Source organism: Phycodurus eques, chromosome 8 (assembly GCF_024500275.1).
Source record: "Phycodurus eques isolate BA_2022a chromosome 8, UOR_Pequ_1.1, whole genome shotgun sequence".
NCBI classification, from domain to species: Eukaryota; Metazoa; Chordata; class Actinopteri; order Syngnathiformes; family Syngnathidae; genus Phycodurus; species Phycodurus eques.
In genome coordinates, this window is record NC_084532.1 from 11,520,501 (window position 1) to 11,535,855 (window position 15,355).

Genomic DNA, 15,355 nt, shown 5'->3' on the forward strand with positions numbered 1-15,355 from the left:
GTTCTTACCCATGTTTAAAAAAGGCACAATTTAGCCATTTTACGTTTCTATTATATAACATAAAAAAATTAGCACTTTATATTTAAAAAATGCCACCCATTACAGCAATATAGAAATAATATAATTCATAAAATTGTAAATCTGAAGGAGCGAAGTGAATGAAACTCAATCTTTGAGTCACTGTAATGATTGTAATTACGACCCCCCCCCCCCCAACATCTCACTATGAGGGAGTCCAGCCACACGAAGAATAATTGTTTTTTGTATTTGTTTTATAAATACTGAATAACAGAACAAAGCAGAACAGTGATGCATAATAAATAATAAAACACAAAAAGGTGGACGACACTAAAGTAAAAGGATTTAAATAACTGCCAATAGATATTTGGGCTAAAATGTTGAATATGCCAGTCATCAAATGAGTGCAGTTAACAACAGTTGAGCATATATAAGCACGTATTTAAAATCTTTCAATGCTCTTAATGTCCGTATTATGCAAGTGTGTGTGCATGCTCATGTATTCTACATTCACATTAACATGGAAAGACAACTTCCTTTAATATTACTCTCCAGACTGGTCACTTTGTATTAAGCCAGCTCTCTTGAACCCCATTTTGTTTTACAGGCAGAGATTTTGCACTTCAGCAGAACTACATCCAAGTCCCTGTGGGCAATAATTCCAATTCTATTTTTCTACCTCACATTTTTCTCTGTCCTTTGTATTCAAGAGGTTTCCCTCAAGAAACTCCTGCGTAGCTGACCCGAGCTGAGGACGAGAGCTTTTGGTCGGTGACGGCAGAGGAGGACAAAGCGGCAGTGGCAGCTCAGCGTGCGGCACAGAGCGAGGGGCTGTGCGCGGGGACAGAGCAGCAGGTGCAGCTGTGACAGTTGCCGTGTTGTCGCTCGGCCCACACTGTAGTCAAGATGAGGTTCACAGATGTAGCCACTCAGCGCGCGTCTTTATTGGCTGCCTCGAACAATGCATCTCTGTCAGGAACAACTCCTCCTCAGGCCATTTTGCACTGTTTGGGTAAAACAGTCACAGCACCAAGCGGAAACTTCATTGTGATACATACACACGCACGCGCACATTGTGTGCGACTGCAGCAACTCAATCAAAAGCTGTCCCACCAAGACAACAAAACACCTTAAAACCTGAAGCATCACTATAGAACATGGAGGACTGGCGTGTATTTATCCCTGCAGTTGTGTTTATATCACGTATACTGGAGTACTTTAATGTACACTTTAGACATTAGGTACACAAGGTTTTGATTAAGAGTGCGTGTATTATTGTGGTTGTAGTTTGCACTGCATCACACTGAGAAATATTTTCTTCTTTTGTGGCGCTAAATAAGATGAATAAAATATTAGAAACAGTTCTCAGTATTAAGATACATACTATAACCACAATAATAAACAGTATGTCAAAATAATACCTGAAACCTGATTATTATTGTCTATGTCAAGGCAGAATCTTATTAAATTGGCAAAGTGGTGAGTGTAGTTAATAAAGCAGTATGATTTTATCATTTTATCACATTATGTATTTCATCTTTTTCCTTCTACAAGCCTGTCAAAAACACATTTCTGATCAATCATCATAACTTTTTACAATTAGAGCAACCCGTGCTGCACCTCCTGAGGCTGCACTTTACCCCCCGCTAGATTTCAATCATGCACAACATTCTAACTGTACCCAGAAAATTAAAATACTTTGATTTCTTTTTGGAAAGAAAATTCCAAACAGACCCTCAAAGTAGCTCAGAGAAGAACATATCAGATATAATATGACGATAGTTTTACGGTGTCTGCTTTCTCAATTACTGGAAAGAAGCTCAACGAGGGCGGTTAATTCATATGCAGAGACATTATCTATGCCCAGAGTGAAAGGGGGAAAGCGGGAGGTAGAGGGGGACGCACGGCGGGCCAAACTTGTGAGGGTGTGAGGCAAACATAAACCTTTTTGGTGGCCCACACATGGAGCGCAGTGTGAAGATAAAAGCAGCAGGTTCCATGATTCACTGCAGGAAATTAATCGACTAATACTGTTCTCGCTCTCTGTTTCAACGCCAAAAAACCCACATACGAACCTCATTAGAGGTGATGATGGACGTTTATGTTCAGTCTCAAAATGCACACATTCTTTTTTTCTTTTTCATGATTGAGCAGCCTCAAGTTTCATCTATCCTCACGTACACACAAAAAAGCGCCTCCCGTCAGCGTGAGCAATCATCATCACATAATTTGATTGTTTTTCCATCCCTCCACTGTTTGATGTCTCTGGCATGGTAGTAATTGAACAGATAATTATTTTGTTGATTAGCTTAGTTTTTTAGCAACTTAGCAGGCTTGTGATATTGTGATATTCCTCTGAAAGTCCCAGGCCAGACGCTCCACTCCATCTGACTTGGCAACTAAGCTGCAGTGTGAGAACAAAGCCCCAAACACAGCCAATCACACACTGCACTACACAATAGCAACTTAGCAGACCTTATCCACATGACAGGCACATATAAAATTAAATGTCACATTGTGTACTGTTTGAAAAAAAATCTGAAAAGACCTAAGGTGAACAAAAACTGTTTTGTGTGGTCTAATAAAGTTTGTTTTTTGTGAGTACGCCCTTGTACACTGAAGCCATTTTACTGTATCATACATTGATTTTCTATCAATTATGAAAGGATATGATTCATGTTGTGTGTTACTAGTTTAGTAGTTGTATTTAGATGTTTTTCCGGGGTCAATAACGTATGCACCTAATCTAGCTTCTGATTACATTTTTAGATTAATTAGGAATTATGTCCTTAAAATTCATACTTTTAGAAGAATGCATTTAGAAATATATGAATAATGCATACAAAACTCCATTACAACAGAAAAATATTTTAAAAGGCACTTATTGAAATACTTGGTACATTAAATAAGTTCAACCTTACACTAGATGACTGGAGTACCTTACTTTTTTTTTGTGACACCTTTTGTATTAATATTTGTTTCTATTTTTTTTGCCACTTCTTTATTTTTTGCTTCATAGTGATGAGTGCAAACACCATTTGAGCACATATTTAAGATACCACAACGGGTTCCTGCTCAATAAAGCACTACCGTACCAGCGTGAATACATGAAATAACAGCCACAGCTCCCCCACCTTTTAAATGCAAAAAAGCACCGAGTCGAACTTCTCTCACTTGCAATGAGTTACAATCGTCAAGGAAAGATATATTGGTCTGCCATGTTTACCCGCACCATCCCTGAATAACAGTCCGTGTCCTGTCGGCAGAGGGGCTTTTAAGTGCTTCCCTCTCCTATAATCCAGCCGAGACATAACTCCCTTCCCCTGGCAGACGTGTGCAGATCCCCCCATTTCTCCCAAAGAACGCCCTCTTCGTGGCTTCTATAGCGGAGCCGTAATAACGGCTGTTTGCTCACAGCCTCCCATCTCCTCTGACATGCACAAATTGAATAGTTTCCCCAAACACTGTTGCAGCTGCGCACAGATAAGCACGAGTCTTGTTCACATATACCGCAAGAAATGAGAACGGGGGTCTTCATTCTTACTTCTTATTAAACCAGCAAAAAAGAGGTGATTTTGAAAATGAATTGCACATTTCCATGATTACAATTGTCTTTTTAGTATTTCCACGATCCAAAGTGACAGTGCTCTGACTGCTAATTGTTTTTTTTTATTAAAAAGACATAAATTAGTTTTTGTTTTTTTTACCTTTCATTCGTTGGCCAATCTTTTTCTCCTTTTCACATGCTGGGTGTGACCAATACTCATAGTTTTAAATCATGCACAACCTTGTGAAAGCCAAGCATGTGCAACATGTCATAAAATATGACTTACAACCACAAAGTGGGTCCGTTTGTGAGTGGAGTGCATTGCACCTTGTACCAACATTTCACAAAAGGCAGATGTCACCTAACGCCGCACTGAGCTAAGGAAGGCAGCCATGTTGCTTCTCATCATCGTAGTTGAAATGGAGTCTATGCAAGCTATCGTCTTGTTCGTGTTATGTACCTCTATCATATTATTTCGGCAAGCAGGAAATTTCTTCAGCCACTTCCAACGAATCAACCCCCCCCCCCCCCCCCGTTGCACTGCAGAGACTTTTGGGAAGTGGAAACAAATGTTGGGTGGTGGTGGAGGTGGTGCGCACACTCGCACAGTAGCGCCCAGTGTTGTACTGATTAGCAATCGTAAAATAAAGTTAGTCACAAAAAGGGGCAGTTTGGCATGAAAAAAGTGCTTTTCTTTACATCCTTGTTTATTCCGTTTAATGGCGAGCAGTTATCCGCCCAGCATGAGTCCATGTAGGTGGTTAAGAAAAAAACGCAAACCCACAATTTATATGCCAAAATAGGCAACGGGGTGTAAATCAAAATGTGTCCACTCCCTATCCTATGTATCCTTCACTCCACTCGCTCACGGAAGAAGAACATACTGTAGAATCCTGACACAAGACTGAGTGAGAGCAGAGACAAAAGAAGAGAGCGCATATTTGAATGGTCATCAGTGAGAATTGAAACGATCTACATGCCTACAATGTGGCGCTTGTGGCAGTACCAGAATCAGAATTAGCCCTTCTGGCCAAGTACGTTACAAGACAAGGAATTTTTACAACCTTTAAATCACTGGTTTTATATTTTTTTTAAAAAAGCGCATTGCCTCAATTACACAACCTGAGCAAGCAAATGTTTCCACCACTCGAAGCCAGTCAATATTAAATCAATAACAAATGGTATTAATAAAGGCAAAGACACATTGACACATTGTTATCATCTAATGATCCGAACGACGGTCTCTTTAAGTGTGAGATTCGGCAGAAGAAGCCAATCTCGGGTGCTCGTCTATTGTGGAAGAAAACAAGTGTGGGATGGGCAGGGCGGCATCAAGCAACAGCCCATAATGTCACAGATTTTGATGAGCACTCACCCTCTCCCTCCTCTTTCACACTCACTAGCAGTATGTGAAAAGAAAAAAAAAAAGTTGAGAAAATGGATGCAAGACACTTGTGACTGCTTTAAGCAAGCCATCCCATATTGATCAATGCCTGGACATAAAATTGGTGAAAAGAGTTGACAAGAGTTCTACAGAACCAGACCCAATTCCACGCAAACAACATTGGAACAATGTACTCTCACTTTCTTCAACAATTGATGGACAATCCAAAGAAAATGTATTGAAAAGTATATTACTAAAAAGAAAAAAAAGCCTACTTTTTTTATTATTTTTTTTCATTAATTGACCCACTTTTTTTGGCCTAAATTCTCCTCACTAGCACTGAGTCACTGTGCAATTGTGCGAAAGCTTTGCACACACCACACATCACCATGGGTTGAGACGAGGCAACGTAGCCTACGCTAGTGTGTTTATTCCAAGTGCATGGACGTTCCACAAAAAAAGAAAGACTTTAAGTTGCCTTTTTCTTACCTCTATGTATTTGGTCAACTCATAGATGCAAGTCATTTGCATTCTTCTGCAACATGATTTACTTTTATGATATGCTGTGTTACTTATCCTCCAAATCCAAATTATATTGTTTTATACAAATGAGTTTTCTAAACTGGTGCAAAAGGAACAGTCAATTGCACATCATTCTTTCATTATGTGAGAAACAGACGTCCGTCGCATTCACGGACGTAAATCCACTCAGGAAATCGCCAAATTCTTTTCGAGCTGCACAATTTAAAGCAGAGACTATGAGAAACGCGGAGCCAAATTTGACCAATAATCCAGTGATTGATGACCCAAGCGTGCTGCTGTGCTTCGGGGGGGGGGGGGGCATGCATCACCGGCCCGGCCGCGGCGTGCTGCTCACCCGGCTACGTTAAAACACATATGTCTAAAACATCCTTTACAATAAATGTGCCCAAAAAGAAAGTATTCGTCCAATTTTGCTGCCCTTTTGCACGCACTTAAACAGCCACATTTATTTCTCATTTTGCCTCATTTCGCTGACATTTACCAGCCCACTGCATAACGTAGTATTTTTTTTTTCCAAAGTAATTATTACACTGCAATTATAATTTTCTCCACTTTTTCCTCCCAGGTCTTTGAACAAATAGCCTAGGTCCAATTATCAAGGATTAGCCCTTGAATGCGCTCAAAAATTACTTCTCAGGTCCAACTCCAATTGACATCCCCCATTGAATCCAACAATAGCATCAATGGCAAATCACAGAACTCATAAGAAGAAAATGTTTTCATCTCTGAAACGCGACGCAAAGTCATCGCGGCCGCACATCTGTTGCACGGCGATTTTTCTGTATTTTCACGTTATCGCCTCGCAATCTCCCCGTGACTGTGACTTTTTAACATCCTAAAACGCAATTTGCCTTGCAAAAAAAAAGCTTCTTTTTAATTGAGTCGCCAACACGCGATGGAGTGTGTGTGTGTGTGTGTGTGTGCAAAAGTGGGCCAAGTTGCTCCGCATTAAACTTACAAGCGTCTTCGTTCATTTCAAGTGTGCAACGAAACTTACCTCGCAGCGAAGCCATGCGACATACAGTCACAATGGGAAAATAAGTAAAAGAGCGGGGGAAAAAACAAAGTCAGATATTGTCTGATGGGGGGTCCTGTGACGGTCTGCGGGTCTGAGGCATGCCCGTCTTCGTGTGTCTCAGGCTGGTTCTCAGTCGACGACAGGTCCTCCTCGCTGCCCGGCCGTGCCTCTCTTCCAGGGGCGCACTTCCATAGCCTAAAGCCGCTCTGTCTGGTCTCGTCAACACCTCTGCGGGAACCGAGCCGACACCGTTTAGTCTGGGCTCCTCTCGTGTAGCGAAACAAGAAAAAAAAAAGTGTCGGCGGAGGCTCGGTGGCTCTGTCCACCCTTTGCGCTCCGTTCGTGGGCGAGAAGTTTTGAAGCCGGAATGGAGCCCAGACGGGGTCGAGGATGAAGTGCCGAGCGAGCGGCGGACTTCCAGTTAGCAGAGCCAGCCAGGCAGTGCTTCGGCCGGGAACTGGCTGCCGTGTGCGGGCACCCACTGAGGGCAGGGGCGCTTCAAAAGCCTGGACTGGCGATATTGGATCCGGACTGTGTGGCAGCAGCAGGAGCAGCCGCAGGGGCCTTATCCGCATGCCATCTTTTTTTTTTTCTATACTCTGAGGAAATTCTCATCAAATCAGAGGATGAGGGGGTGTTATCAATACATCATTTATTGTCTCTTTTTCTTCTTTGAGATGTGTTCTTTGCTTTTCTGCAAACAGTGATGCGCTACAGTGGGCAGTCCTGTCTAGTCAACCAATGAAAACAAGGATTTAGTCTCGACTGTCATATTACATTGGAGGGGGGGGGGGGGGGGGGGGGCGACCCAGCAATAAAACACCTCCTGATGACACAATAGTCAATCTTAACTATGGTTCAGCATTTTTTCCATGCATGTAGACTCATAGGCCACAAAATCAGGCACAACAATATTATCTAAATGAGAGCCAACAGAAAGTATACGTCAACATTTCTGCCTCTACAAACAATGATTGACATCAGAGATGTATTGATTTTAACATTATCTATCTATCTGTCCATCCGTCCGTCCATCCATAATATGTAAATGTAGATATTATTTTGTTGCCATTTTTGCTGATGGCTACACATCTGTATATAAATTACATTTTGACATACTGTGCATATTTTTATACATCCTGACCAGGGTTGCAAAACCGGAGCACATCCCAGCTGACTTTGGGCGAATGGCGGACGACACCCTAGAGCAGGGGTGTCAAACTCATTTTTGTCTCGGGCCGCATTGTCGTTATGATTTCCCTCAGAGGGCCAATACAACAGTGAAACCATATAAATGTTTAATCACCAAATCCTATTATTACCATTACACAACAAATTGAGGGATAACTAGTTTTGAAATCACAAGAGAAGGATAATAGCTTGTTCAAGTATTGTTTAAGTTACTGTAGAACAAGGGTTTGGTTACAGAAAAATGCAATATCTCAACATTATTGTTTATTATTATGACAATTTGGGTACAGATTTGAGCAAAAATCACATTAGTTGACGAGCATGATTTGCTTTCGCGGGCCACATAAAATGATGTGGCGGGCCGCATCTGGCCCCCGGGCCTTGAGTTTCACACCTATGCCCTAGAGTCTCCAGGGGTGGCAAACTCAAATTCACGGTGGGCCAAAATGAAAAATTTGGACAACGTCGCGGGCCAAACTCAATATTGAATGAAAAATCACTGCGATGTGCATGTCCCTTCCCTCGGCAGAAATGTAGCGTTAAAGTTTATCACAACAAACTTTAATTTTGCTTAAACACTGAATCTGGAATAAACAAACTTTAATATTATAAACACGAGAAATCAAATTTGCGATAAAAGACACCAGTGGTATTTGTTTGTTGTTTTGCATTTAAATAGATAACATGAATTCTTCTGTGGAGGCACAGTGGATGACTGGTTAGAGCGTCTGCCTCACAGTTCTGAGGACCAGGGTTCAATCCCCGGCCCCACCTGTGTGGAGTTTGCATGTTCTCCCCGTGCCTGCGTGGGTTTTCTCCGGGCACTCCGGTTTCCTCCCACACCCCAAAACATGCATGGTAGGTTCATTGACAACTTTAAATTGCCCGTAGGTGTGAATGTGAGTGCGGATGGTTGTTTGTTTGTATGTGCCCTGCGATTGGCTGGCAACCAGTTCAGGGTGTACCCCGCCTCTCGCCCGAAGATAGCTGGAATAGGCTCCAGCGCGCCGGCGACCCTGCTGAGGAGAAGCGGCTCAGAAAATGGATGGCTGCAATTCTTCTGTCTCTCCATCTTCTCTTTATCTATCTCCAACTACCTTCCTTTTTTATGTAAACCTTTTTTCAAAGGCCAACAACAAAACAACCCAAAAAAATAAGAATGTCCTTCAATAAAAATCTAAACTTCAAACTATTAACAGTCCCTGTCTAGGAGTTAATAAAAAATAATATATATATATATATATATATATATATTTCAATCATGTTATATTCTTTGTTACAGCCTCGTTGCTCCGCACTCGACAAACAGGTCTGTCTTTTACTTTAGTGAACAGACAATCTGCCTCCCACTTGTTTTGGAAGTTAACCGTTTTCCATCTTTCGTTTGGCCATTTTTGGGAAGGGGAAGTGTAAATTTGCTCGAGGAGACTGGTAGCATAGTTGCTAACGACTGCAACAGAAAGGGAAGGGGCGCTCGCCGGTCTAGACTGATGGGCCAACACACTAGCTAAGCATTCTGGGATTTGTAATATTAGTGTGCCATATACTGGTGGGCCAGCTCTAATACACATTTGATATGGTCTTGCGGGCCCACTATAATTAAATTGTGGGCCAAATTTGGCCCCCGGGCCTGAGTTTGACATAAAACTCTAGACCGATCACCAGTCAGTCACAGGGCATGTAGAGACATACTCACATTTACAGTCACTGAGTGGGAACTAAACCGACACTGCCTGCACAGCAGGAAAATAAACCACACCATTAGTCACTACTTTTATCTTGGTTTATTTTATTTTTTGTATTTTACAGTGGCAGGTGGTGAGTTTGGGACCTGGGCCTTCAGTGACCTAATCCACCTTCAGTGACCTAATCCACCAACATCATCACGTCGCAAAAATAATGTACAAAAACGATACGCATGTATAACTATGTGTGGCATTAAAACAAGAGACAGAGGCATTCGCCATATGTGAGGATGAATGCCATTATTACTCAAGCAAGAAACAGTTACCTTTATCATCCAATACATCAATTCAAAACCTCTATCGAATTTGTAGTGTATACACTAAAATATAACTGTTCACAATCAATATTTATCTCATAACATGACAAAAACATGCAAGCTTTAAATAAAATACATCCTACTCACCGGAGAATCTGATGGAGACGCAGCAGACCTTCCTTTTCGCTGTCTGTGTAAACTAGCTCATACATGCTGCTCTGAAAGCGCCCCAAAATCCTTTTCTGGGTTGAAAACAAGTCAGTAGTATGTTGGTTGACCTAGACCCACAAAGTCGACTTTTCTTTAAGCTAGTGAGGATAAGCGGTAAAGAAAATGGATGGATGGAGGGTGGCATTGAAAATGAATTTTTAATCATGTCCAAAATCGTCCTCGTCAGTAACTCAAGCTCACGCACATATTCAGCTCAACCAATCAGAGGATGATTTCGCTGAACCAATCAGAGGACGGGAGAAATATCAACGTGATTCGGCTGCGTGAGAGCGCAGAGTGGTGAATCTAATCTCTGATTGGTTAGACCATTTCAACAAAGTGTGTTTGATCTGGCTGATGCCAGCACCGGATGATATGTATATTATATGTTTTATGATATTACATATTATAATAAATATTATTCATAATTTGTTAATCATTTAATTAAGTTGTAATTGTAGTTCAGTGCTTTTGATAGTGTTTCGGCCAGCAGAGAAGGCTCTGAAGGCCCTCCCTTCACACCACTGGTATTTTGTATTGATTTGATATCTCGATCTCTATGTGGTGCATCCAATACAACTGTTAACCTAATTGCATTGCACTGTACAATTCAGTGAAATGCACTGACACGGTAATGACAATGACAACAAATCATTTAATGTAGTATATTCTATTCTGATGCAATGCACTTCTACAACACTGCAAATTACAAATTATCGACAATAATAAACTTGAGTACCTCTTTGTATTGGATGTCTTTAGATTGTTTAGCGTGAAGTTATTCAAGCCTCGCTGATCCGTTATACAGGTTTGTATTAAAAACTTATTCAAATTCAATGTGTATAATATCTGGGTAAGTGACTCTATACTTACTTAAAACAAAAGCAGGTCAATGCACGAGAGTTGCATGTTTATTTCTGCATTGGGCGAGGACTCGTGTGTTGTGATGTGGCTGAGCAGCTCTGTCTTGAAATATTATGAGGCGGGACATAGCTAAGCACCTGGCTTCAATAAAAACTGTCTTTCACCCACTGTGGGGAAATGTGAAGTTGAGTCATGCTCACCAGGTGAAGGTGAACGCAGGCGAAGGGCTGACTTATGTTTTTATAAGCATAATTTTGCATAATAATACAAGTCATTTTTGGGTGGGGGCAGGGGAAAAAAAGAGAAAACAGATGTAACAAAAGGTCACCCAGTGGCAAGCATCCATAGCTGGAAAAATGTTTATTTATAAGCAGAGACTTAAAACACATGTGGTGTCTTTATGGCTTTGTTAAACAGCAATTTTGTATTCATAGGAGTCTGCAGTCCAAATTGCCAACAGAGGACATTCAACTACTCATGTGAAAAAAATAACTCAACATAAATCATCTAGAGGTGAAGACAGTTTATTATCAGAGAATTCACCCAGTAACACTTTTTTTTCACCCCATTGTGTGTGTTGCACTTATTTGGGCTTTTATTTCTTCCTTGCGTAACAGCAAGTGTTTATTAATTACAGTCATATTAACATATCGTGCAAAAGTAGCACCAAGTGCTGCTTGGTAGTTTTACTAACAATAGCCCAAGCCCCTTACACATGTGAATGAAGTTTTCATGTAGAAATTATTAATGTATCTATATCGACATATCTAAATTGTAAGACATTGAGGTTTTATAATTTGAATTAGAAAAAAAAAGGAAACGCTGTGCTAAACCTGTACAAAACGACATCAGTATGTCTCGCGAGGCTCCAGTGTTCTTCAGTTCAGCAAGCAAAGAATTAGTATGTGTGTGTCAAGCTTTTTATTTGGATTTTTGTTGATTTTGTCAACATTTATTCTGAAAGAGGGCCCAATGGATTTTCATTTTAGATTTAGATCAGTTTTTCTGTTACCCTACACAGAAAAGAAAGGACAAGGAGGGTTGGCAATTTAATCAGACAGGTACTGTTTTTTTTCACTTGAGCACCATCCATTGGATATGTTAGGCCCTGCCCAAATTGCTTCTACCACAAAATTCAAAACTGGCAGAAAACAGACACGATTTGTGTTTGTTTGCTTGCTTGCTTGTGGAAACATGACTGCTGTTGTTTTTTTCTGTTGTCAGATGCTTTGGACCGACCTCAGTCATCCACGGTGGGCAAACATACCTCCAAATTTCTCACGTGGCTTAGTTAAAGCCAGGCTCTTAACCTTGAATTGTTCCATGAACAATGCTTATTGGTTCCTTCCCAAAATATTTGCACATGATTGGCATCTCAGGCACACATGACCAGTCACAGGACTGCGGCTGACCCTGATAAATTAGAGCTCTGTGGTTGGTGACGGCAAAGGTTTTGGTCAGGTTTAAAGTTTCAGAGCACAATTAACAAAGCTTCTTATAAGCACCATGTTCACTTATTCAGTACATTTGTTACTTATTCATTTTATGCATTACCTTGACGGCTGTACTTGTGTTCATACAGAAATTGAGCTAACTGATTTCCATCTAACCATGGATGTTTGCAGGATATATAAAAAATACTACTCATTAGCACACATGAATAAATGCAGTCATTCGCAGCAGCCTATTAAGTTTTTCAAAGAACAGAAGCAGCACAATTGCAACATTTTCAATCTTTGACCTGACTTGGAACAAGATAAAGTTAGCTAACATCATACAAAAACAAAAAATAATACTGAAAAGGTCATTGTCTGTGTTTGCATAATGTAGTGAACAAATGTGTATGCTTTAGAAGGATTTGGAAGGTTGTCGTGACGGTAACAAGTCCATGCGGTACCACACTTCAGTATAAATTGACTTCTCACTATAAGGCAGTAGAACCATCCATCCATTTTCTGAGCCGCTTCTCCTCACTACGGTCACGGGCGTGCTGGAGCCTACACCAGCTATCTTCGGGCAGGAGGCGGGGTACACCCTGAACTGGTTGCCAGCCAATCACAGGGCACATACAAACAAACAACCATTCACACTCACATTCACACGTACCGGCAATTTAGAGTTGTCAATTAACCTACCGTGCATGTTTTTGGGATGTGGGGGGGAAACCGGAGTTCCCGGAGAAAACCGACGCAGGCACAGGGAGAATATGCAAACTCCACACAGGCGGGGCCGGGGATTGGACCCTGGTCCTCAGAACTGTGAGGTAGACGCTCTAACCAGTCATCCACCATGCCGCCGCAGTAAAAGCATGTAACATTAAAATAATAATAAAGTTCTAAAGGTAATAATAAAGTTCAAATTTAATTACTTATTATTAAATTTTACGAGTATATTAATAGAGCGGTACCTTGAATGTCAAAGGCCCCAAAAGCTTTGCAGTTTGATAAAATTTTCCTCCATCATACAGTAATTCAGTCTATCACATGATAAATCAGGCCACCTCAGTCAACCTCATTTTAGCCAGCATGAAATGATTCACATTGAGGGCTCTATTTTCGTAGACAGAGTATCTGCAGCGGGGCGCAAATTTTTGTGCAAGCGCAAGGTTAAATTATTTTGACAATTTGGAGATGTGCCTGGCAGCATGGTGAACGACTGCTTAGAGCGTCTGCCTCACAGTTCTGAGGACCGGGGTTCAAATCCCGGCCCCGCCTGTGTGGAGTTTGCATGTTCTCCCCGTGCCTGCGTGGGTTTTCTCCGGACACTCCGGTTTCCTCCCACATCCCAAAAACATGCATGGTAGGTTAATGGACAACTCTAAATTGCCCGTAGGTGTGAATGTGAGTGCAAATGGTTGTTTGTTTGTATGTGCCCTGTGATTGGCTGGCAACCAGTTCAGGGTGTATGGATGGAGATGTGTCTGTCAAAGTGACAATTTGGTGGCATTCTAAACTTATACCTGCTCAGACCACATCTAAGTCCAGCTGTAAGCACTCCCACAGTAGCGAAGCCACTCTCAAATACAACCTGCGCTTGTCTATGAAATTATCAACACCGGTTTAACCCGCCTCTGGTGCAGAGTTGCGCCGCCCGCCACGTAGGATTTACGCCAGGGGTGTCAAACTCAAATTCACGGTGGGCCAAAATTAAAAATTGAGACAACGTCGTGGGCCAAACTCAATATTTAATGAAAAATCACTGTGATGTGCATCTTTCCCTTCTCTCCAGAAATGTAGCATTAAAGTTTATCATATGACAACAAACTTAACTTTTGCTTAAACACTTAATCTGGAATAAACTAACTTGAATATTATAAATACAAGAAATAAAATTTGCGATAAATGACATCAATGGTATTTGTTGTTTTGATTTAAATAGAATTCTTCAGTCTCTCCATCTTCTATTTATCTATCTCCTTTCTTTCTTCTTTCTTTTTGATGTAAATCTTTTTTCAAAGGCCAACAACTAAACAACCCAAAAAAATAAGAATGTCCTTCAATAAAAATCCAAACTTCAAACTATTAACAGTCCCTGCCTAGGAGTTGATAAAGGGCATTAAAAAAACATGAATTCAAATACGTTATATTCTTTGTTACAGCCACATTCCTCCGCACATGAGGAGACTGGTAGCATAGTTGCTAACGACTGCAACAGAAAGGGAAAGGGCGCTTGCCGGTCTAGACTGATGGGCCAACACACTAGCAAAGCATTCTGAGATTTGTAATATTAGTGGAGCATGTGGCACATTAGTGGCGCATGTGCTATATATACATATATTTGGCAGGCCAAATATAATTACACTGTGGGCCAAATTTGGCCCCCGGGCCTGAGTTAGACATATATGATTTACACAGTACATTAAAACACAGCACTGAGTGTCTGCTTGACTTTTTCCTTCATCTTTTTGCCCCACTTTTTCTGAAAGGACAATGACACTAATGCCAGTCGGGGATCGCCAGTTGCCATGTGCAAAACTGTTGGTACTGTTTAGCATAGTCTACCACTGCTACTGGTTTTATTTTGGTAGGTTTGTACTTCCTGTTTTTGTTCCATTACAGCTGGCTTGGTAGGACTCAGGCAGAATTGACCATCTTTTTGTGCACAAAGGATTTGATTTAGATCGTCTGTGACTGGTGTTGAGATGTGTCAAGTAACCAAATACCAATACTTCATTACCGTACGGGTATCTATACTTTAGTGGAGTATTTATTTTTCTGCCTACGTTTTACTTCTACTCCTTACATTTTCACACAAATATTTGCACTTTCAATTACTTACTTAAAAAAAAAAAGACTCTTTCTATTTCATTTTGAATTGTGTTGATTCCGGCTTGTCATTGTTCAAAACATTAAAACACACATTTAAAAACAAACAAACTACCCAGTCAAATTGCACCAGGTTTGATTGTGGTTGGATGAGAAGTAGCTGTCAAATGTTACAGATCGTCCATATTTTGCTACGGAAAATCACTGAACACTAACTCATGTCGGTCGTAACACAGATTATTCTGGATAATTGTTGATATGCTTGACAACACGACAATCGCAGATGTGGCGTTCTTCCCCTGCTTCAAAAGCG

The 15,355-nt window shown here is 40.9% G+C and overlaps 1 protein-coding gene across 26 annotated transcripts in view; it reads right to left on the minus strand.

Annotated features, from left to right (window-relative positions):
* adgrl2a (adhesion G protein-coupled receptor L2a) overlaps positions 1-7,133 on the minus strand; it is a 144,981-nt gene extending 137,848 nt beyond the window's left edge. For all 26 annotated transcript variants that reach the window (XM_061682909.1, XM_061682914.1, XM_061682920.1 and 23 more), the window contains exon 1: positions 6,490-7,133. The gene's annotated coding sequence lies outside the window, so the exon portion shown is untranslated. The remainder of the gene's footprint in view (positions 1-6,489) is intronic.
* Between the last annotated feature and the right edge of the window lie 8,222 nt (positions 7,134-15,355).